Source organism: Gopherus flavomarginatus, chromosome 9 (assembly GCF_025201925.1).
Source record: "Gopherus flavomarginatus isolate rGopFla2 chromosome 9, rGopFla2.mat.asm, whole genome shotgun sequence".
In the NCBI taxonomy this organism is placed as follows: domain Eukaryota; kingdom Metazoa; phylum Chordata; order Testudines; family Testudinidae; genus Gopherus; species Gopherus flavomarginatus.
The window spans coordinates 55,362,752-55,384,120 of record NC_066625.1 but is presented as its reverse complement, the minus strand read 5'-3'; the positions used below and the strand labels follow the sequence as shown (position 1 = coordinate 55,384,120).

Sequence of the window (21,369 nt, the reverse complement as noted above, 5' to 3'; positions counted from 1 at the left end):
CATCCACCCTTCCACCAAATCAACCCATTCAATCAGCTCAGTCTGGGTGCCACTCCCCAAAGTAGATTGACACCAGTCCTGAAAATCAGCTCTGGGGACAGCTTCCTTCCAGTGTGGACCAGAGGGAGCCCTCTGGGCTAGCACAGTGATTCTCAAGCTTCTCTATACAGGGACCACTTCCTTTTAGCACAACAGGAAGGACAGGTGTTTGTGACCACCTGACACCTCTGCGAAACCTCTCCAGCTCGAGACCTCTTGGGCTGGAGGGATGGAGACATCCCCTTCCCATGTGGGACTGCGATGGACAGAACCCTCACCCCATCACCAGTGTAGGGGGCTTTCTCAGGGTGAGAATTTGGAAACGAGTCCCTGGAAGGGGATAGAAGGGGTTCTGTGGGTTAGTGACATGAATAGCATGGGAGAGAAGGAGCTCTGGTGGACAGGGACCTGGGAATAGGATAGACAGACCTCAAGGGGTTAGGACTACACAGACAGCCTCCTCCCTCCTGGGACTCAGAGGATGGTGTGGCTGAGGGTCGTGGACACTCAGGGCTGGTCTACACTACGGGGGAAAATTGATCTTAGATACGCAACTTCAGCTACGTGAATAACGTAGCTGAAGTCGAAGTATCTAAGATTGAATTACTCATCGTCCTCACGGCGCGGGATCAATGTCCGCGGCTCCCCCTGGCGATTCCGCAACTCCATTTGGGTTGGTGGAGTTACGGAATCGATATAAGCGCGTTCGGGGATCGATATATCGCATCTAGATGAGACGCGATATATCGATCCCCGAGCAATCGATTGCTACCTGCCGATACGGCGGGTAGTGAAGACATACCCTGAGTCAAGTCCCATGGGTAGAGCCCTACCAAATTTACGGCCATGAAAAATGCATCACAGATGATGAAGTCTGGTCTCCCTCCGTGAAAACTGGTCTTTTGTGTGCTTTTACCCTACATTATACAGATTTCACTGAGGAGCCCAGCATTTTTCAATTTAGGGGTCCTGACCCAAAAGGGAGTTGCAGGGGGGTTGCAAGGTTATTTTAGGGGGATTGCGGTATTGCTACCCTTACTTCTGTGCTGCTGCTGGTGGGGTGCTGCTTTCAGAGCTACGAGGCTAGAGAGTGGTGGCTGTTGGCTGGGTCCCCAGCTCTGAAGGCAGCAGTGCTGCCAGCAGCAGCACAGAAGTAAAGGTGGCAATACAGCAATCCCCCTAAAATAACCTTGCAACACCCCCTCCTCCCTAACTCCTTTTTGGGTCAGGACCCCAACAATTACAACACCCTAACGTTTCAGATTTAAATAGCTGGAATCATGAAATTTATCATTTTTAAAATCCTATGACCATGAAATTGACCAAAATGGACCACGAATGCCCATGTGTGACTGAGGACTTGGAGACAGACACATAGCAGCACAGGAGACTCTGGATTAAATGGGGCTGAATCCCCTGAAGAGATAAGTCTCCATTTCTCATGTCTCCAGTCCTCTTTTCAGTCCTCATCAGCATTTCTTTCTCCCCCTCTTGGACAGTGGCTGCTGCTTCTCTTGTTGCACTGAGTTAATTAGAAAAGAAGCCCTGCTGCTAGGGGCTTGGAATGCACAAATTAAATGTTCTGTGCAAGGTCATGTCAAGGCTCTCTTTTCTTGACCTCAGCAGAGGAAGTGTAAGATGTGCCCAGCCCAGCCTGGAGCCCTGGCACCAATTAATTCCACAGCATCTCTTTCTTTAGCATGAATCCAGCATTCTAGGCCCCTATGTCAACAACAGGGGATGAATGTGTTGGGTTTCCAGGTCAGTGCGCATCTGTAGCCTAAAATGATTATAATGCAAAGAGAGAGGATGGGGTGGGAGGAATAGGGCAGAGGCTCTTTTTCCATCACCAGCACTCCATCTTCAGAGACACCCTCCCAATCCTGATCAGCCCAGCCACAGTAGGAAAGTCAGTACAACCAGCGTGCGTCCACACACCCCCTCTGCCAGCAAAGTACAAACGTTAGCACCTGCTTACCAAACTGCTGACTTCTCAGCTCTGAACCGGAGGGCTCCACAGCATTTTGGATGCCTGCCAGTTTTGTGGGCTATTAAAGAAAACAAAATAATACAGCAATAAGCCACCAGCTTTGTTTGTAAAAGGGCATGGCATGTGTCACACTATTGCAAGACTGGCATTCAGAGGAACAGGGCGACAGAATGCCCAGCATGCACTGCTAAGTGTCAGAAGTAGAGTTTATTGATGCCTGGTCCAGAGGAGAGATTAATTTTATGGGATGCTTGAGGGCTTTGATCTGACTGCATCCCCCATCCAATCGTCCATAATATAGACTATAATTATTGCTGACATTTATATAATGATGTTCTTCAACAATGCCTTCTTCAAAGGTAACATGAATAGTCATACCTTGGATGATTAGACAGACAGACAGATGCACTTTGCATCCTTCGGTCTCAAAGTGCTGTACCCAGTGTGGGAAAGCATCATTATGGCCATCAGGGCCAGCGCTTCCATTAGGCGACCCTAGGTGGTTGTCTAGGGTGCCAGGATTCAGGGGTTGGCATTTTGTCCGCTCCCCAAGGCATGCACGGGAGCTTCCAGTTCTGTTCCCGTTGCGCCGCTGAAGAAGGACCTTCTGCTGACGTGCCGCGGAAAACAGCGGCAGGCAATTGAGCAGCTCAATGACTGCCGCTGTCACCTGTGGCATTTTGGCAGAGGGTCCTTCTTCAGCGGCATGATGGGAGCGGAACTAGAAGCTCCTGTGCGCCCCATGGGGAGCGCACAAAATGCTGCCCTCTGAATTCTGCCTAGGGTGCCAGAAAGTCTGCCGCTGCTCCTGATGGCCATTGATAGTTGGGGAACCCGAGGCATGGAGAGATAAGGCCCAAATTTTCCAGACGTGGCCTCTGATTTTGGGAGCTTCATTTTCTGATATTCCAGCCTAGGAAACCTAGGGCCTGATTTTCACAGGTGTTGAACACCAACAGCTCTCAATGGAGGCAACAGAAACTGGGGGTGCTCAGTGCCTGTAAGCATCAGGTCGGGTTGTCCTAAGTTGGCACCCAAGATTAGAGGCTTTCACCCTGAAAAAAAAAACATGGCCCTGAGTGACCCATCCAAGGCCACATAGTGACTCAACAGCAGAGCATGGAAGAGAAATCAGGTCTCTTAGCTCCAATGTTGTATCCACTTGACCATCCTGACTCCCTGGTATCCAAAGACAAGAATGCGCACACAGACACACATGCATCGCAGGTACACATTCCCACACAAATCTGGCAGCATTCTGGATCTCCCTCACGTTCTCCTTTCTGCCCCGTCAGCTTGCAGCCTCCCCAGAGAGCTGTCCCTTCCCTGAGGTGCTGAAATGTATTTCCGCTCCAACTAAGTGCATTTGTCTTTCAGGTTCACAGTAACAGCCCCTTCCCCTGACTCTGCCTCCTTGGATTAGTTCCTTCAAGCAAATACAGCAGGTGAGTGACGTTAATAACTTGGGTTGCGCGGGCCAAGCAGGATCCCTCCAGCTTTCAAACACAGACAATCAGACTGCTGGGTTGCCTATTTTCAAAAAGGAAAATGCCAGGACATCTCCAGAAGCAGCAACAGAGAGATGGGTGTAGGGCTGATTTCCTACTTGAGCTGCTGTTCAGATGGAAGGGTTTGGCCCACCCAGACCCTCACAGCTCCTTCATGGCTATTACAACTTGCACACACTACAGCAGAGGCACTGCATGGGGCTCTGCTTCTCAGCTGACAATGACCCTCTTCCCTACTGCAGGCATAGGAACATACATGTGCTTTCTGCACACCACAGGTCCTGTCCCTGTTTTTCCCTCCCAGCCAAAATCAAGACCAACTTAGTGTAAGAGGAAGAGGGAGGGAAGCTGAAGATCATCTCACTCATTCTCCTGTCCTTCCATCCCCAGTCAGAGCAGCACACACATGATTCCAGGTGTTTTCAAACAGCTCTGCAAGTCATTGTCTCTGAAACAAGCCCCCCTTCAAAAAACAAGTCCACAGGTGCTGCTTGCCCCTTCCAAATACTGACAACCTGGATGCCCTGCTTGCCTTTGGTTTTTAAACATTTAGAATGTGCAGATGCCCCAAGCTTCTTATAATTCAGGCTCAGGACATGGGCCATGTTTTGGAACATGCCCAAACCATCTGCTCTCTGTGCGTGCATGCTGCAAAGAGTGATCTACCTTCAGCCCCCATCTCCAGCGCTGCTTGTCAGAGTGCTGTGCATTTCCAAAGATAAGCCACCTCACCATTCAACACAGCAGCACAGCTAGCAACGCACCAGGGTCAAACTGTTCTGAATGGGGACTCCTTCTAGAGAAAAACTTTTTGCTCTGGGCGGGCTCAACAAACTTTTCACATAAATGCACTGCCAGTGAGGATGACTTTACCTCTGATATGCAGCCACCTCTGGGTGAAAGGCATCAGACATTTCAACGGTGCACTGGAACAGTTTAGAACAGCAAGTAAATACAAATATCGGGCCAGATCCTCCACTGGTATAAAACAGTGTCAGTCTGCTGCAGCCAATGAAACAACACCAAGTTACGCCAGCTAAGGATGTGGCCCCCAATATCCAAGTGAATGGGCATGGAGGAGGACACTTCCAGGAGGGCAATGGTCAACAGTAAAAATTTTGCAAAACTAGTGACAGTTTTTCAATGCAATTTCGCTTTTAAATGGTTCATTGGTTCATTCTGGGTAATTTCCACACACCCCCACACTATTCTACAAAATTGAATTAAACTGATATTTCCTATCAAAAACATGAAATTCCAAAAACAAAAAATGTCAGATATCAAAGCCAGCTTTTATTTGGAAGGTGCTTATCTTTTTGCTCACAACAGGGCTCATTTTTACTGGAAAAGGGCTGAGATTTTGAGTGAAAAGATTCATAATGCAGCAAATTGGGTTCATTTTTAAAGTTTTCAACAAAAAAAACAAACCAAACCAAAAATCTGCCTTGCATTTTGAGTAGCTTCTTCTTTTGTCAGTGCCAAACCCCATGCTGGGCTTTGGTTTAGTAGCGTTAGTGCTGAGTATACGCTACTGATCAACCCTACAGTACTCCCTGTAGCACCCTGGATTTTCCTTGGAGATCTCCCATGCACCAATTGATCCAGCCCAACCATGTTTAGCTTGAGAGAGCAGATAGAATCGCAGAGTAAAGCAGTATGGTTTTACAGAAACAGAAACAGAATCTGCTCTCCTCCACTAACTTGCCTTGGATGGATTTGAGGGATGAGAGAGTAGCTCCCCTTCTAGACCCACTCAGCCCTTGGCTTTTCCAGATAGCGTTTTCCCTGCAGTCTGAGCCCTGCAAGCCTAAGCTGACCTGAAATAGCTGCGGGCATGTCACAGGTCTCTTATCACAGTGTAAAAGTACCTTGAGCAGCAAAAAGACAACCTTCCATTTGTAGCCAACAACAGTAGTGATTTTGGGAACTTGAGTCAAAAACATTTATTTCAGCCACTTTTTGTGAAAAAAGAAAGCACAGCATTTAAAATACCATGCAGTAGCCACAGCATGAGGCACCTACTGCTCCATACGGGGTGCAAAAAATTAACACGTTTGTATATTTACAAAGAAGTGTGAAAGTGACTACATTCCTGAAAATACCTCCAGTTGAACGGCCTACCTGGCATATTTTGTTAGTCATGATCCATATGCTATATTTTGCAACTTCCCATCTGCTTTAATATTGTTAAGAAATTTAAATCACAAGAGCAGGGAGTCAGGATGGTCAAGTGCCCCAATAAAATGCTGCAGAATCATTCCCCTTGAAACTTGTAAAATCAGGGTGTTGCTCTTAGAAACAAACTGCATGAGAGGAAATTTCCCCCAAGTCTAATGTGTTATGAGGTGAATAGAAAGTATACAATACATTTACTTCGTCTGAGAAGCGGAGCAGCTTGGACTTTGACATGCATTTCAATGATATTATAAAGAAGCAGGAGAGAAAACTAGATACCTCAGAAGGACTGGTAATGGAATATGGAGACATTCACTTCTGAGTCACTAGTACAAATGCATCTCAGATGTCTGTAGTGGCCATAAATCATTCTCATCTATTCACTGATCTGTATGAATTGAGGCAGAGAATTCAGACAGTTTCTTAGTGGATTAAGAATTATATTGGGCCATAATAATCATCCAACCTAGCTGCCATCTGGACTTTCAGAATCTCAGCTTTCACATTTAATAAAAGTCTGTAGCCCCTGAAATCTTCAAAGCATGAGACAGGTATAAACCAATGAACTGTGGCCTGCTTGAGTCTGCAGAGAGCCTGAAACAATAACTCAGAGAGCCTGAAACAATAACTCAGAGAGTTGTGACCTGGCTCATTCACAGCAATGGGATGTTACTGGTGAAGCCTAGTTACAACAGTGTAAATGTTGATATTGGGGATTATTTCACTGCTGAACAAGGCACACAAGAGAGAAAATCTACTGCAAGAGGCATCATGTGTTGATGTTACGAGTGGGTGGAGCTTGGGGTGTGGGTGGGGCTTTGCTTGGGGCAGGGCACCAATTACAAAAATGGCATTAAATTAGTACCACTCAATGATATTGTGTTCCACCAGCCCTGCAACTACCCAGGGAAGGAATTGTGTCCAATTTATTGCTGGTTTACAATAACAAATCACCACTCCCCTGTGCTGACTCAGCTGTGCCTCCAGGAAGTGATGGGGGGGGGGGGGCCACGGCTCCACCCAACCATGCCTTTTCCTGGCCCCCTGCCTCTCGGAAGGAAATACTTGTGCACACAGCTCCACTCACTCCTGTATTCCCACATGGGGGAGCAAGCAGGAGGATGGCTCTTAATTTCTAGAAACATACAGGTCACAATCTAGTCCTTCACTGGCATCTCACTGAAGAACCCAGACTGAACTGGCTGCAGAAGTCAAGCTCCCCTTTTCTCACTCCAATATTTTTTATTACAGGGCTGCTAGGAAGCCTCAGCTAAGATCATGGCCTGCAGAAAGCCTCTACTCTGAAGAAATTGCAAGGCCCCCTATTTTATAGATGGGGAAACTGAGGCACACTAAGTGATTTGCCCAACATCACACAGGAAGTCTGAGGTAGAGACAGGAATTGAACCCACATTCCAGAGTCTCAGAGCTAGTATCTTAACCACAGGACCATACTTCCATGCTGCAGTCAACGCCAGCCTAGATGGTTATAGACGATGTGACAGTCAGGGACACTTCATCCCTCCTTTCCCATCTTCTACCAGGGAAAAACACCCTGGAGCCCTGTAAAAACCTGCCTGTATAAACACCCTGGAGCCCTATGCCTTTGAAGCTGCCATTCTCCCTTTGGCTTTCTACTCCTTGTTGGCTAGGATGCTCTTACTGTCTCCTTGGTTTCCAAGCCAGGACAAAGCCCTAGATGGGATAAGAACAAAGGGATTTTTACGCTGCCTGTTGTGTAATTAAATGGAGGCCTTCATTCTTCCAGCCACAAACAAAAGTTCTCTAAAAAAACCAACATGCAATAACATAGCACTGGGCTTTGTCGAGTGGTGTAATTAATGTTAATTTGTAAAGTGCTTTGTGACGCGGGGATGAAAGGTGCTTTCGAAGTGCCAAGTGATTTTATTTGAATTCTAAACGCCACACAAGAAGTTCAAATCACAACTGAGCTAAGTGACTTTTAAGATACAGTAAATGCAAACATGCCTGTTCTTTCGTAATCCTGCACAGCGGCTGGTTCATTTTACCCCCCCTTTTCACCTGTCACACAGCAGTCACCCACACAGCCAATACTAGTAGCAGCAGCGCACCCTGCATGGCTCTCTGAGATAAACACAGAGGCTACATGGCCCCTCATATCCTCCCCCCTCCCGTCTTGCAAGGTGCTGTGAGAGGGATGGGAAGAATACAGCACAATGCCAAGACACATCATATTTTTTCAGTATGTAGATTCTCAGATCTGGCACTGTAGCAGTACCCTATACACTGGTAGTGTTGCCAAATTCCAGAAGTGAGATAATGTGGAGACATATCTGGGCGCATCTACAAACCCATCAGCAATAACCCTGGCTAAAAATCAGTCTCTCTCAGTAAATATCCTTTTGTGGCTCTCAGTAAATATACTTTTGTCTCTTAAAAAAAAAAATCCAGATTGAGCCATCCTGCACCGCATCCTGAAAACTGCCAAACTCCGGCTCGGGAAAATAAGAGGAGCGGATTCCAACTCTGCTGAGAGTGCTGTGCCTCAGTGAAATGCCGGCAGAGACCCAGGAGAGTCTCTTGTATCATTCTACTACCAATTTGAAGGGAAGGTTGGGGAGATTTCCCATCTTGGGTGAAGTCACCCATTCTCCAGACACAGCTAAGCCAATGTCCCATCCTACGGGGATCCCCACATCTCTGCCCAATCGACTGGGATCTAACAAGGACTGACCCATCTCATCTAGCCATATGGAAAGAGCAGAATGATCACAACCCCCTAACCAGATCCCGCCCTTCCCAACTAGCTGGAATCTCACCAAGACTCGCTTCCCTCCATCCCATTTCACCTGGAGGGTGTTGCCTCGGTGCACCGTTGCTGTCCTGCGACATGAACCACATTGCACTGCAGACAACAGGTATTGCCACAAATATTTCCAGGGGAAGATGCGTCAAACCCTTCCCCACCCCCGTAGAGTCTCACCTGCCCACCATGCTGCCAGTTACAAGTGTTGATCACCACACTCTTCCAGCAACAACACAGTAGATGTGGTTTTTCCAGGAACAAAGAACAAACATTTCCTGCGAAGAGCTGCTTAATATGTTTGTTTGCCAAGTGGTGCTCCCTCCCTCCCTATGTTTGTAAGAAAGACTCTGTTTAAACAGACAAATAGATTTCCCAGCCCCTCACCTCCCTGCACCCATGTACCCCTGGGACACAACATAGGTGGAGGAGGAACGGCTCGGTAGGAGCACCGTTAACACGGGCGACACGCCACCACCCTGCCACCCCCACCTGCTGAGAGCTGCTCAAGGAAGGAAGATGGTCAGAGCAGGCCGGTTAATAGGGAGTAGAAGGCCAAAGGGAGAGAGGGAGTGTCAAAGGTAGATGGCTCTGTCACGATTACAGGGCTAGCTGCACTTGACCCCTCTCTGGTCTCTCTGAGAGCAGCTCCTCCCCACCCCGTGCCAAGCCTCCTGTCATTACCTCTCCTGGGATGGAATTCCACGATTCTCCCACTCCCCGCCCAGCCCTGGGCTGCAGTACACTGAATACTGACCCATTGGCTATTGCTGGCTGAGCACCTGTGGTGACCATAGTGAGCAGCCCGCCTGCTTAAACCAAAGCCCTGTTTAGTATTAGCTGTAGGTGTGAAGCAGAACACAAGAGAAAAGGGGGAGAAAAGCAGAACACAAGAGAAAAGGTGGATAGTCTGTATGCATGTGTCTTACCTCAGGTCCTGCCCCCTGTGATGGGGACCTCGGCAGGCATAGCTATTTTAGACATTCCCAGCCCATGGCTGTCTCAGGATGACTGCCTTCCTCCTGGGGAAGAGACTCACTTCCAGCCAGCCACAGTTCTTTGTTCCCTCAGTGCCCGGGGCTGTTGGGCCCAGCTAATCCCAAACCAGTTTAGAGGGTTCTATGGGCGATTGTGCCCACCTCCCCTAGGGCAACTGCTCTCCCACTGCCCTGTAACAACCCCCTAGTGTCATATCACAAGTCATAGATTTGCCTCTCTGTTTCCCAACAGCTCTGTTGATTTAACCCAGCGTAGAAATGCAGCAGTCCTCCCAATAACCAGGTCACATACAGGTTTCATAATTTAATACAGAGCAGCCTGACATCCTTCATGGGCTCCAGGAGGGTTATGATTTTTCCCTGGCAGAAGATGGGAATCAAGGGCTGAAGCATCCTCATCTGACATCTTCCCCCCAGCCACCCTTCCCCAAAGGGAAACTTAGAATAAAAGCAATCTGCGAGCTGGCAGAGTGGAAGATGGCGCCATGGTTAAAGCACTGAACTGAGACTCAGAAGATCTGTATTCAGTTCTTGGCACCTCAGTTTCTCCGCCATAAAAGAGGGGACTTTGTCCCCTTACCTATGTAGACTAAGTTCTTCAGAGCAGGGACTGTCTCTCACTATGTGCACGTACAGCAACCAGCACAACAGAGACCCCATCTCAATGGAAACATCTAGGCACTTCTGGAAAGTAAACAATCAAGAGGATAGCTAGAAAACATGGGTTTCATAGGATGGTCCCAGGCTGAGAGGCGCTGCCAAGAGCCTATGTGCAAACACAGTGGCCTGACCTGAAGCTCAGAGATCTTGCTCATCTCTCATGAGGTGACAAAGCTGCGAGGCCTGGAGTTTTTCCAGCACACCAAGGCCCCAGAGCAGCTTGGAGCTGGTCTGTCGCTTAATAAGTGCTCCTCAGAGAACAGAGAGGGATCAGCGCTCACTGTGGCTCTGACATTTCCTCCTGGAGCCTGTGCTGACAGGTTGCCTCTTCGTTCGAACTTGTGTTAAACACGAGTGCTCCCGCTGAGGCAGCATTTACAGCCTTTATCGAGCAGCCTCTCTCTCGCCTTGCTATCACCGCCCCCATCCTCCTGGAGCCAGCCAGGTGTTTCCATTCCACTGAAAGACACTTGTCCTCCTCTGCTATTTATTTAAGAGTCTCTATTTTAGATTTCCTGGTATAATAGCTCTAACCTCTGCAGCAGAGATGTGGATGTTTGCCAGTGCGTGTGCATGCACAACAGAGCACCCCCGTGCACTCACAGAAGCAGAAAGATTAGTGCCCAAAGCAGACTGCAAGCAAAAACACATGCATGCAGCAATCGTGTGATGGCTTCTGTCCCTCCTGAATGGGGAGTCCATGGGGCCATCCTGGGAGCAAAGAGTTGAATAAAGATTAAATGCCAGAGTCTGGTCAATATTACTGCACCCAGGCAGGGAAATACAGTCATAGCCGGGTGAAGATACTGGAGGCAGGGCAAAGATGGGTGCTTGGATGGACAGGACAAGCACTACGTTTTGTGGGGTAGTTCCTCCACCACCCGGAACAGGGCTGCTGGGGAGCCATGAGTGTGTCCTAGTTAAGCGGAATCATGAAGAACTGCATAGGCCTAAGGCTACCACAGCACAAAGCACATCAGGAACTGTCCCTTTTCCAGTGCTGAATTGTGGCCCATACCATCCTCAGCTTTCCCTCCCTGTAGGCAGCTCCATTTTTGTCCAGGTCCCCTGAGAGCCCATAGGAAGATGTTACAAAAAAAGAAAAAGAAAAGAAAAGAAAGTCCCAAATCCTTTCACCTTGCTTTTCAGTTATTTTGTTTCCTTTCTGCCACTCAAATGAGTGTCAGTTCACCTTCTTTTCCACTCTAGCATGGGAGGAGACAAGAGCTTGGTCCCTGATGATAGAGAGCTCCGAGCTCAAACATAGGAATACACATGCCCTGTTATGTGCCAGACATGCCATGGTTTCTCTTGGGATTGAAAACAAACTGCTCAGTAAATGCTGGGACACCTGCAGTGCAGGTACAACAAGCTGCTTGAAAGGAAAGTGTGTGTATGTTCGATAGTATTACTCACTATTTGCATTATCGTAGTGCCAAATCGATGGCCCGGGGCCGCATTCTGCTAGGCACTTTACAAACATGTGACAAGGTGCAGAGGCATTACGCGTGCTCCCCAGTTAATGAGGGTTAAATTCCTCTTCACAAAGGCTGCATGTGTGGCTGGTTGGGACAAAAAGGAGGTAGATGCCTTTGGGAAGGTAAGCTCCATGCCTAAAGGAGCAGCCAATGCAAGGACTGCTACAGTGGGGGATCAAGGATAAAATGGGGCCCAGCCAGACCCACTCCTCCCCCAGGACTGAGAACAGTGCAGGGGAGATCCCACACACACTCTGGTGGTGCCTCTCCTCTGCCATGTGGCCTTGGGGGGAAACTGCAGAGTAGTCAGGCAGAGACAGCAGCCAGTAGGGGCAGAAGCTGCCAAAGCAAGGACCTCCAGCTAGTCCAGTCCGAAGCGCAGAATGCTCTGAATTCCTCCGCACTGACCGTCTGTTTGCTCCAACCCTTTCACAGACTCTTCACCTCAGCTTCACTCCACTCCATCCTCCCTTTTCTTCTTCTGTATGCCGTCCCGCTCACCTCCTTCCCTTTCCTTTCTATTTAGTGGATCCCCTCCTAACTAAACCCACTCCCAGAAATCATTAACATGCTATTAGCTGCCATCACACTGGTCATTCTGCTTGTGTGTTCTAGCCCTTCCCCTACCTTGCATCTCTCTGTTCTATTGAGATTGTGAACTCTTCGGGATAGAGACCGTCTACTACTCCATGTCTGTACAGCGCCTAGCACAACGGGGCGCAGTAGCCCTTAGGCAGGGCCATAACAAACATGACTAACAACAGCATGCCCAGAACTAGGCTAAGCCCCAGACAGGGGAGTTTTCCCCATTTACGTTCACTCATTTTGCTCTTCTTGCACTAACCACTGGGTCAGGCCCTCAGCTCATAAATCAGAACCACTCCACTGAGGAAAACAGAGCTGTGCCTATTACACCAGCTGAAGATCTAGCTGGTTATCCCTTGAGGAAGTGACCTGTGTAGCTGCAGCCATCATGTTTTTTCTGCAGAGCCATTCCAGGAACCTACAAAGGCATACGGGAGATGGGGCACCGCAGAGGTACACAGAAAGCCCAACTTAAGATGGAGCAATTAGCAGAGCCAGGCTAGGACATTGTCACATAGTAGTTCCAGGTGCACACTCACACTCGTAAGGGAAATGGCTGCCCAAGAACTGCCAAGAGAAAACAGGCTGAGGCCTCCGGCTGCCAGCCTGAGGAGTGCGAGCCTGGTGGTACAACAGCCACATAACACCACAAGGAGGCAGTGTTTTAAGAATTAAGCTAAGGAAGCGTCAGCCTTACACCAAATCTGAATAAACCTGGGAAGAATGTTGTGTCTGAAGTTTGCCCTTGGTAACTGCAGTTGCTATAGCAAGCCGTGGGTCAGTGGCTGTTCTTCAGCCCAAGTCGCCTATGAAAAACAGACTATGTGCTTCGTCCTACTGGAGTCCGGGGCTTTCTAATCGCCTAAAGCATTAGTCTCTAGTCCCTGTAATTCCTGAGATATTGGGCCTTCTCACAGCACCACAGCATAGAGGAAATCTAGTTTAGCTAATTTTTAATAGAAAAAAAAATATATATTTTTAAACCTACTACTCCAAATCTTGCACCTGGTAACTAAGGAAACCTGGCATCTATAGCCAGAGGGCTATGAGACGTAGTATAAATAAAACCAAATTTTAAAATGGAGAAAACTCCTCAAAATAGCATCTCTCTAAAAGGTACCATAAAGAAAATACATGGATGGTTCATAACAGATACAAGGTGACAACAGCACTCAATGGGGTAACCTGGGTAACTACTAGTACCGAAAACATCCTCAATTCAGGGCAATAGGACCTTATGACACCCTATTCCAAGCTGTCATTCTCTGTCTTGTATGCAATCTCAGCAGCCTGGCAAGACTGAGCTGTCATGAAACTTCGCAGCCCAAACAACACACTTGTTGCCCACCTTGTCTCAGGATAATGAATAAAATGATCAAACCTTAAAAGCTAACTGTAATTACATTGTAATTACACTGTGTTTTTTGCTATGTAATTACAAACAGCATTGATAAAAGTCACAGTGTTAGTACATTGTATTTTCCATACATGGCTTCCAACAGAATATGTATTAAGAACACTAATGGGATGGTATGAAGTAAATCAAGCATGTAGTCAGCTTCTGGTCATATGAATCAGTAGTAATGCATACTGAAAAGCAAAACCTTATTGTAATTGCTATGTAACTGCATTGTAATACTTAGCCTTATTATAAAGTTAGACAAAAAATAACTAAGGATTTATCTGACATTTAAAAAACCTACTTGTCCTAGAAGAGTAGAATTCTGCAAAGCTGCTGTATGTACAAACACCTATCCATGTGGAAAAGAGAGCAGCAGGTAGTAGGATATGAAAAATATTTTCTTAAATGGCACCGTAAAACTGAGTGTTGAGTGATTTATGATAGGTTCTTTCTAAGTGAAACTCTCTCCTACCACACTGTTAGTTTATACAACTCATTTGCTTTGCATTTTATGAACTTATTTCTGCTGACTTCTCCCTCAAGATGGTGCCTGGTCCTGTGTTCTGTTGTTATTTTTCTCTCTCTCTTTCTTTGGGAAACATCCCTTCTTCTGTGTTCCCTAGGCCTAATTCCATTTCTCCAGCTGGTGTGACTACATTGGAGTGACTCCTGATTTACATCGGCATAAATCAGGTCAGAGTCTTTTGTTCAGGGCATAACACCTGTAGAAGGAGTCACTCGTGTTGATGAGATAGTCTCCTAGAAAAATAATCCTGTTGGAAGTAATCCAGTTGAAAGAGGTTTTATAGCATACTTTTAAAATGCAATTTCTTGCTGACGACTGATGAATGTCTATGGGGATCCATTAAGGGTTTTATTTTATTTCTTGTTTAAGAAAAAATAAAATAAAGGCAGAGCTCAGGACGAGTAAAACAAGTGACTGAGAAAGGGGAGTGACAGTAGCTGCCTGACAGAAAGCAAATGAAAAGGCTCTGATGGGCTGAAATGTTTTTTCCTTCATAGAAATCACTCCCTTTCAGAATTACTAATCTATATCTAGCACACTATGTGTATTTCCAGAGTAGTGAGATGTTTTTAAAATATCTCACTGTGTCTCAAAATATCTCATAGTGGCTGCATAGATCAGCCAAAGCACCGCCCACAGAAGCCATAAATAAATAGAAACGACATTGACATAAAAGAATGTAGCCATCAAGGGCCAGATTAGCAAACCCCTCCAGCATCCAAATGCATCCAGCTGGCCAAGGGGATCTATGGCTATTGCTCATGCTCTGAGGTTGGCTGAGAGTTTCAGGAAAGCCCTTAAGGAGTTAGGCACATAATCCCATTGAAATGCTGTAAGCACTGGGTTTCTAACTCTCTTCTGCTCCTGTGAAAATCCCAGTCAGTGTCTGCACATGCAGATTAGGGACCTGATGCTGCAAATCCTTACTCAAGTGAGTATCCTTTACTTAAAGCGCCACCAACTTCAGCCAACTGTACTCCTAAGTAAGGCCAGGGCTACACTGGCAACATTTCCTGGTATAACAATGTCAGACAGGTGTTTCTTTATGACATTTTTATAAAGCCCTCATGTAGACAGTTATACCATCAAAAAAGTCCTTTTCTTGGTATAGCTTATTTTGTTTGGGGAACTAGCATAAACTTTACCAGCAAACTAGGGCTGCCCAGAGGGTGGGGCAAGTGGGGCAATTTGCCACAGACCCCGGGCCCCACAGGGCCCCCCACGAGAATAACGTATTCTATAGTATTGCAACTTTTTTTTATGGAAGGGGTCCCCGAAATTGCTTTGCCCCAGGCCCCTGAATCCTCTGGACTGCCCTGCAGCAAAGAAACTCATTCGCCAGTGTAAATTGCATCTCCACTACGCAGGTTTGCCGGTATAGCCATATTGATATAGCTATACCAGCACACCTTTTCAAGCATAGGCTAGGTCCAAGTATTGAGTCCTAGACATACTCTTTCCACCTGCACCCCTAGATTGTCTAAAAATCCAGCCTCAAAATGAGGAAGTGTGAAAAGGGACCATCTGTTCATTGCTAATTTGCTAGCGGGTGACTCCCTGAGAGGTAGCCCATGTATCTAAAAATGGCAAAAGCTCAGTATGCTTTGCAAAAGCCTTCACAACACAAAATTGGAGTGTCAAGGCCTTATCCTTCTAGAGCAGTCACAAAAGCATGAGGATAAATTAACAAAACTTGGCAACACTTACATCTGTTATTGAACTTCCAGTGTCTGCATTGGCTAAACCGTTTCAAGCCAGCTTTGGTGGCCTGATCTCATCTGTCAATTTGGATACAAAAATAATTTCCTGAAGGGGAGTATGATCCAAAACCCCAGGTCATTATGGGTAAGTGCTAATGATGCCATAATTAATGCTGAGTGGAAGTTTTTGTTATGTCAATCTTTACTACCGAGAGTAGTAAGGGATCATCATATCTAATGAAAAATCAAGTATAGGCTGATACATCACAGTAACAATGAGAAAAAAAGCTTTACTGTTCCTTCTTTATATCACTAGAACCTGGAGATGTGGGTGGTTATAGTCACTGATCTCCGAGCCTGGAATTTATATGTTTAAAGGCTATTATAATTCTTGAAACCGGAACAGCCATTCAGCAGTGAAGAACCACATTATTACCCACTGGGCAATCCTTATAATCCCCAAGTGTTTCTTCTTGTACTGATCATGCCCTTCATGTTAACGGATTATCTAACTTCTGTTTAAACTGTGAGCTTACAATAAAATGTAGATTATACAGAAAATTTACAAATTTTTTAGAAATTAAAATTGTATATGAAACGTACATTCTTGTCATAGGGGTTACTTTTGAGAATGGCTCCCACAAGAGACAAGCCCCGTGTGGCTGATTTTCACGTATGCTGTTCAATTTCAAGAAAGGCGCAAAATCATCGAGTGACAAGATTGCAGCATGGAAGGTGATTGAACAGCTCAGATTACCTTCATTTCCATACCACAATTCTATTGGGTGAAATAGGATTTTCCCCATCCTTTAAAAACAATTGAATCAACATCCTGGATTTTCAACAACTGCAGTCTCTGAGGTCTTTAAAGTCCAAATTCACAGCCTCAGCTGAAATTCACAGGTAGTCCCTCTCTGTCTAGTCAGCAACACCAAATCCTTTAACGCAGCAACTAAACTATATGATGTTTGAAAGCTAGATCTGAATTTTAAGAAATTTAAACCCATTTCTAGTCATATCTCACAGCTAGGATAGCACAGCTCTGACATACACAGCTACTGTATCCTTGTTCCTTCTTCCAGGATGTTTAGAAGTTGGACACACCTTTCCTCCCCTCTCAGTATGTTTTCATGGCAAGTGAAGATGTGATTGTAGGATGGATAGGCAAAGACATGTCAGGCTATGTCTACACTACTGCGCTAAGTCAACTTACGTTGCGCAACTCCAGCTACATGAATAATGTAGCTGGAGTCGACATACCTTAGGTCGAGTTACCGCGGGGTCTACACCACGGGTGGTCGACGGGAGAAACTCTCCCATCGACTTACCTTACTCGCCTCGTCGTGGGTAGAGTCCAGGAGCCAACTGGAGAGCGATCTGCTGTTGATTTGGCAGGTCTTCACTAGACCCAATAAATCGACCGCCAGTGGACTGATCTCAGAGCATCGATCCCGGCTGTAGTGTAGACATAGCCCTAGTTTTACTCTAGCTAGCACAGGTGACAATGATAGTGAAAATGTAGTGGTGTGGGCAGCAGCACAGGCTGGCAACCAGAGCACAAGCCTGCTAGGGACCCTGTTGCTAGCCCATGTCACTGCGTCTTTACTATTATTGTTCCCCGGGCTAGCTAGACTAAAACTAGTGTGCCTACATTTTCTACAATAATGCCTCCACTTGCAGTGTGAACCTACCCTGTGAGGCTTGTGCCTGTGCTAACAAATCTGTCCTGCCAAACGGTGCTCACAGGAGCTATGGCAGTCAGTTCAATATTAACTTTCCTGGGGATTAGGATTAGCCCTACACTCTTTGCTGCTGAACGGGGGGAATCTAGCTGAACATAAATCAGCAAAGATCATGCAATGCTCTGGGCCAGAGGAGGGATTCTTTGATGAAAACTAAGTCACAGGACCTTCTTTTAAGGTGAGGCTCACAGGTTCCTTCATGGGTTGAGCAACTCATATACATCCCCTGCATGGTTTTGTTATTTAGATTGTCAATTCCCTCCTCTCCAACAGAAATGGTCAGCACTTTACAGACATACACACACACACACACAAAGGGGGGAGTGGAGCAGGAAAAAGACAAACAAATGTGCAGTATTTCCTATGGAGAGAGAGCTCCAACAACATCTGTTGTCAGATAAGAATGTATGCGCACACACAGACATGATCGCAAGATGAGGCTCTAAAATATTTACAGCCCAAATATCAATCCTCATAAAGAGAGGCAACGGCTCGGACTCGGGGGGAGTGGGGGGATGAAAGAAGGGACAGAGTTGTTGGTAATGTCATAAAAACACAGGCAATTTTATGTATCCCTGGAAACAGCCGAGGAATATGCAGCCTGACAGATGTGCACATGGGTAATATGGGCCTCATGGTTATGAGTATGAGGACATTGGGAGATATAGATGAGCAGTAATTCAACACACATTGAGCTTGGAGAAGCCTCTGGGCATTGTAATGAATATGCAATAGAGACAGCGATGGACAGAAGAGTGGATAAGAAAATCTAGGCACGGCACCAAATAAGGGAACACATTCCACATAAGAACAGCACTGACATGACGGGGATGAATCCACAGAGACAGAAGGTCCTGAATGTCTACCTGGGCAAGCAGAGCAATGGGACAGTATGTACAATCTTAGTTTAGACAGGAAGGTTTCAGCCATGCTTCTGTTTTGCTGGGCAGGAACTAATTGGATCAGCATTTGCCAGGGAGGAGAGCTATAACACGGGGCAGGATTTGCATTAGAGCAGATGGCAGGCATGGGCTAGCACCATGCTGCTGACAGCATAGGATGTAAAAGAGCAGGTGTCATTTACAACTGCAAGAGACACATGCAGGAAAAACACAACAAGAGGAGGCTATTGCAGTAGCTCAGCAGAGCAGCAGTTAGCGATGGTTTAAATAAGACACACAAAACATGGCACTAAAAAGATATGTCCCAACCATCACCCTTATCCCCTCTCTTGTATAGGGATCCCTCTCCCACACTTCAGGACAGGAATGATCTCATCACAGGTGTCTACTAACACATTTGGGGTGCGGAATTAATAAATTCCAACCCAGGAAATATATGGACAACCAGCCACAGTTGGCCTCAAGCTACCAGTCTCTCTGTTGGCCAACCCCCTTCCCACCCGTCCAAGAATCACTCCAGGGTGACACAGGCTTCTCCTGCCTCAGAAGGGGAGAGATGATGAGGCCAAGGGTGAGGTGTTGGCTGTTGTGCCTTCCCGAGGGGCAGCATAGAGCTCTCAGCCCAAAGGAAACGGGGATAGTCTAAGGTGGCTTTGCTGCTTCTGCACACTGGGCTGCTCAGCGGGCCCCAGTGTAGCTTAGACAACCCTCTTCCTGTCTAGCTTCCAGTGTCCCCAGCCTGCCCTATAGGTGGCAGTGCTGTACCTTGTTGCCCAGTCTGACTCACCCCCAGCACACCTCTATGACATGGCTTGTGAAGGGATCCTCAAAAGACAATCTCACAGGTATCTCCCACAGGGCCTTCTCTGGGTGGTGCTGGGGTTTTTAGGACTTTATGCTGCAACCATGGTTGGGGTGGGAGTGAGGCTCTCACCCCAAATGTTGGAAGCAGCCTGACCTCCAGTCTGTGACCCACAGGTTTACTTTTGCACAAAGACATTTCTGAGCCCATCAGTTTCCATGACTGAATTTTGCAAATTCAGATTTGATGGCTAGACAGGATAACTACCAGACATGTGTCTACATTAAACAATGGGCAAGAAAAACTGCAGGCTCAGAACTTTTGTGCTTAAAAAGGTGCTCACAGTTTGATCCTAGCAGATTATTTTTAGATGTTTTTATTTGGACTGAATTTTTCTGGGTATTTTGATTTACAGCGCAAGTAACGGCCTCCAGGGCTACATGAATTGTAGATCCTCCTCTGGTGTAAATTAATAAACTCCATCAATTTTAAGGATCTCATGCATTTGGGTGCAAACCCAGATCCAAACCCCACAGAACACTGCAGCACTTAAGAGATGGATCCAAATTCTGCTGCTCAGGTCCATTTCTACTCCAAAGGGTGAGAGATTCCTCTCATAGGGGATCCTAAAGAGGAGTGACTAGATCTCTTTAGGGAAAGGCCAAGGGGACTGAAAGGGAGGGAATTATAGAATACTGGACTGCTCACTCCTCACAGTTTAACCACTATGGGACTCAACAACTGATCCCTCTTTTAAACACTGTGGCCCTCCCACAGAGCGCACTCCGACTAGGGTCCCATCACAACTTAGAAGCTACACAGACTGGGCCTGGCAGACTTCAAAGGAAAACCCAGGGGCCTGCAAACAATAAACGGTGCTGGGAAACCTCTTCTCTCTTGGGTGTTCACTATTCTAAACTAATGCTGAGGCATGGCCAGGTGGCACTGTTCCACTGAAGACGCATGGCCCAAACCCCATTTGCTGTACATTGACACAGCATTCCACTGAAGTCAGAGCTAAGCTGATTTGTAGCAGCTGAGAATCTGATCTACAGTCTTTAAACTCGGCTTCCCTTAGCATTTGGGTGATCATGAGATACCCCCAGCTGCTTTTTGTAAAACAATGGTCGTCCACTCTGGTGTCACAGGGGAATCCATCCCATCTCTTTCAAGCTACCCCTGCAGTTTCCTGGGGAGGAGTCCTTCACTTCTAAACTCTGATGGATCTTTCTGGTGAAAACCAATTGATCCTCCATGTACGCACACACAGAGCCTCTAACTGTCTCAACCTTTCCTGACTACTGTACCTCTTTTAGGAGCCTGATTTGTCTTGTGGACCCCCAAATTTTACCTCACTTAAAAACTACTTGTTTACCAAATCAGACATAAAAATGCAAAAATGTCACAGCACACTATTACTGAAAAATTGCTTACTTTCTCATTTTTACCATATAAATATAAATCAATTGGAATATAAATATTGTCCTTATATTTCAGTGAACATTATATAGAGTAGTATAAACAAGCCACTATCTGTACGAAATTTTAGTTTGTGCTGCCTTCACTAGTGCTTTTTATGTAGCCTGTTGTAAAACTAGGCAAATATCTAAATGAGTTGATGCACCCCCTGGAAGACCTCTGCACAACCCCAGGGGTACAAGTACCCCTGGTGGAGAACCACTGCTCTAAAGCACTTTGGGACTTTCTGGATAAAGTGGGCTACATGTATAATGTTTTGTATTACTACAGAAGAGGTTAATGGCAATATTAGAAGCATAAATCTGACCTAAGGCACCTGCCACAGACATGCAGGTTGGAAACCGTTCATTACTTTAGACGATCCTCAGAGCTCTCACACACTCTGTTCAGAATGGCTCTGTATCCTAAGCCCATTTTCCTTAGATAAACCTCTTTGCTGCCTCTTGGAAGAAGCAAGATGAAAATTGTGTGTGTGTGTGTGTGTGTGTGTGTGTGTGTTAAGAAAGAAAACGCATCTGATTGGAAAGAGTATAATTCCTCCCATTATCCAGGCTTAAGAGGGGAAAAATGATATTAACGGGTATGATTATTCTCAGGA

General features: G+C 46.4%; 1 protein-coding gene across 6 annotated transcripts in view; it reads right to left on the bottom strand.

The window, feature by feature from the left end:
• Positions 1-21,369, bottom strand: part of LINGO1 (leucine rich repeat and Ig domain containing 1) — a 495,185-nt gene that overhangs the window by 399,011 nt on the left and 74,805 nt on the right. For 2 of the 6 annotated variants that reach the window (XM_050966998.1, XM_050966999.1), the window contains exon 3: positions 2,018-2,087. The exons of the other annotated variants lie outside the window; for them this stretch is intronic. The gene's annotated coding sequence lies outside the window, so the exon portion shown is untranslated. The remainder of the gene's footprint in view (positions 1-2,017; positions 2,088-21,369) is intronic. 6 annotated transcript variants of the gene reach the window in all.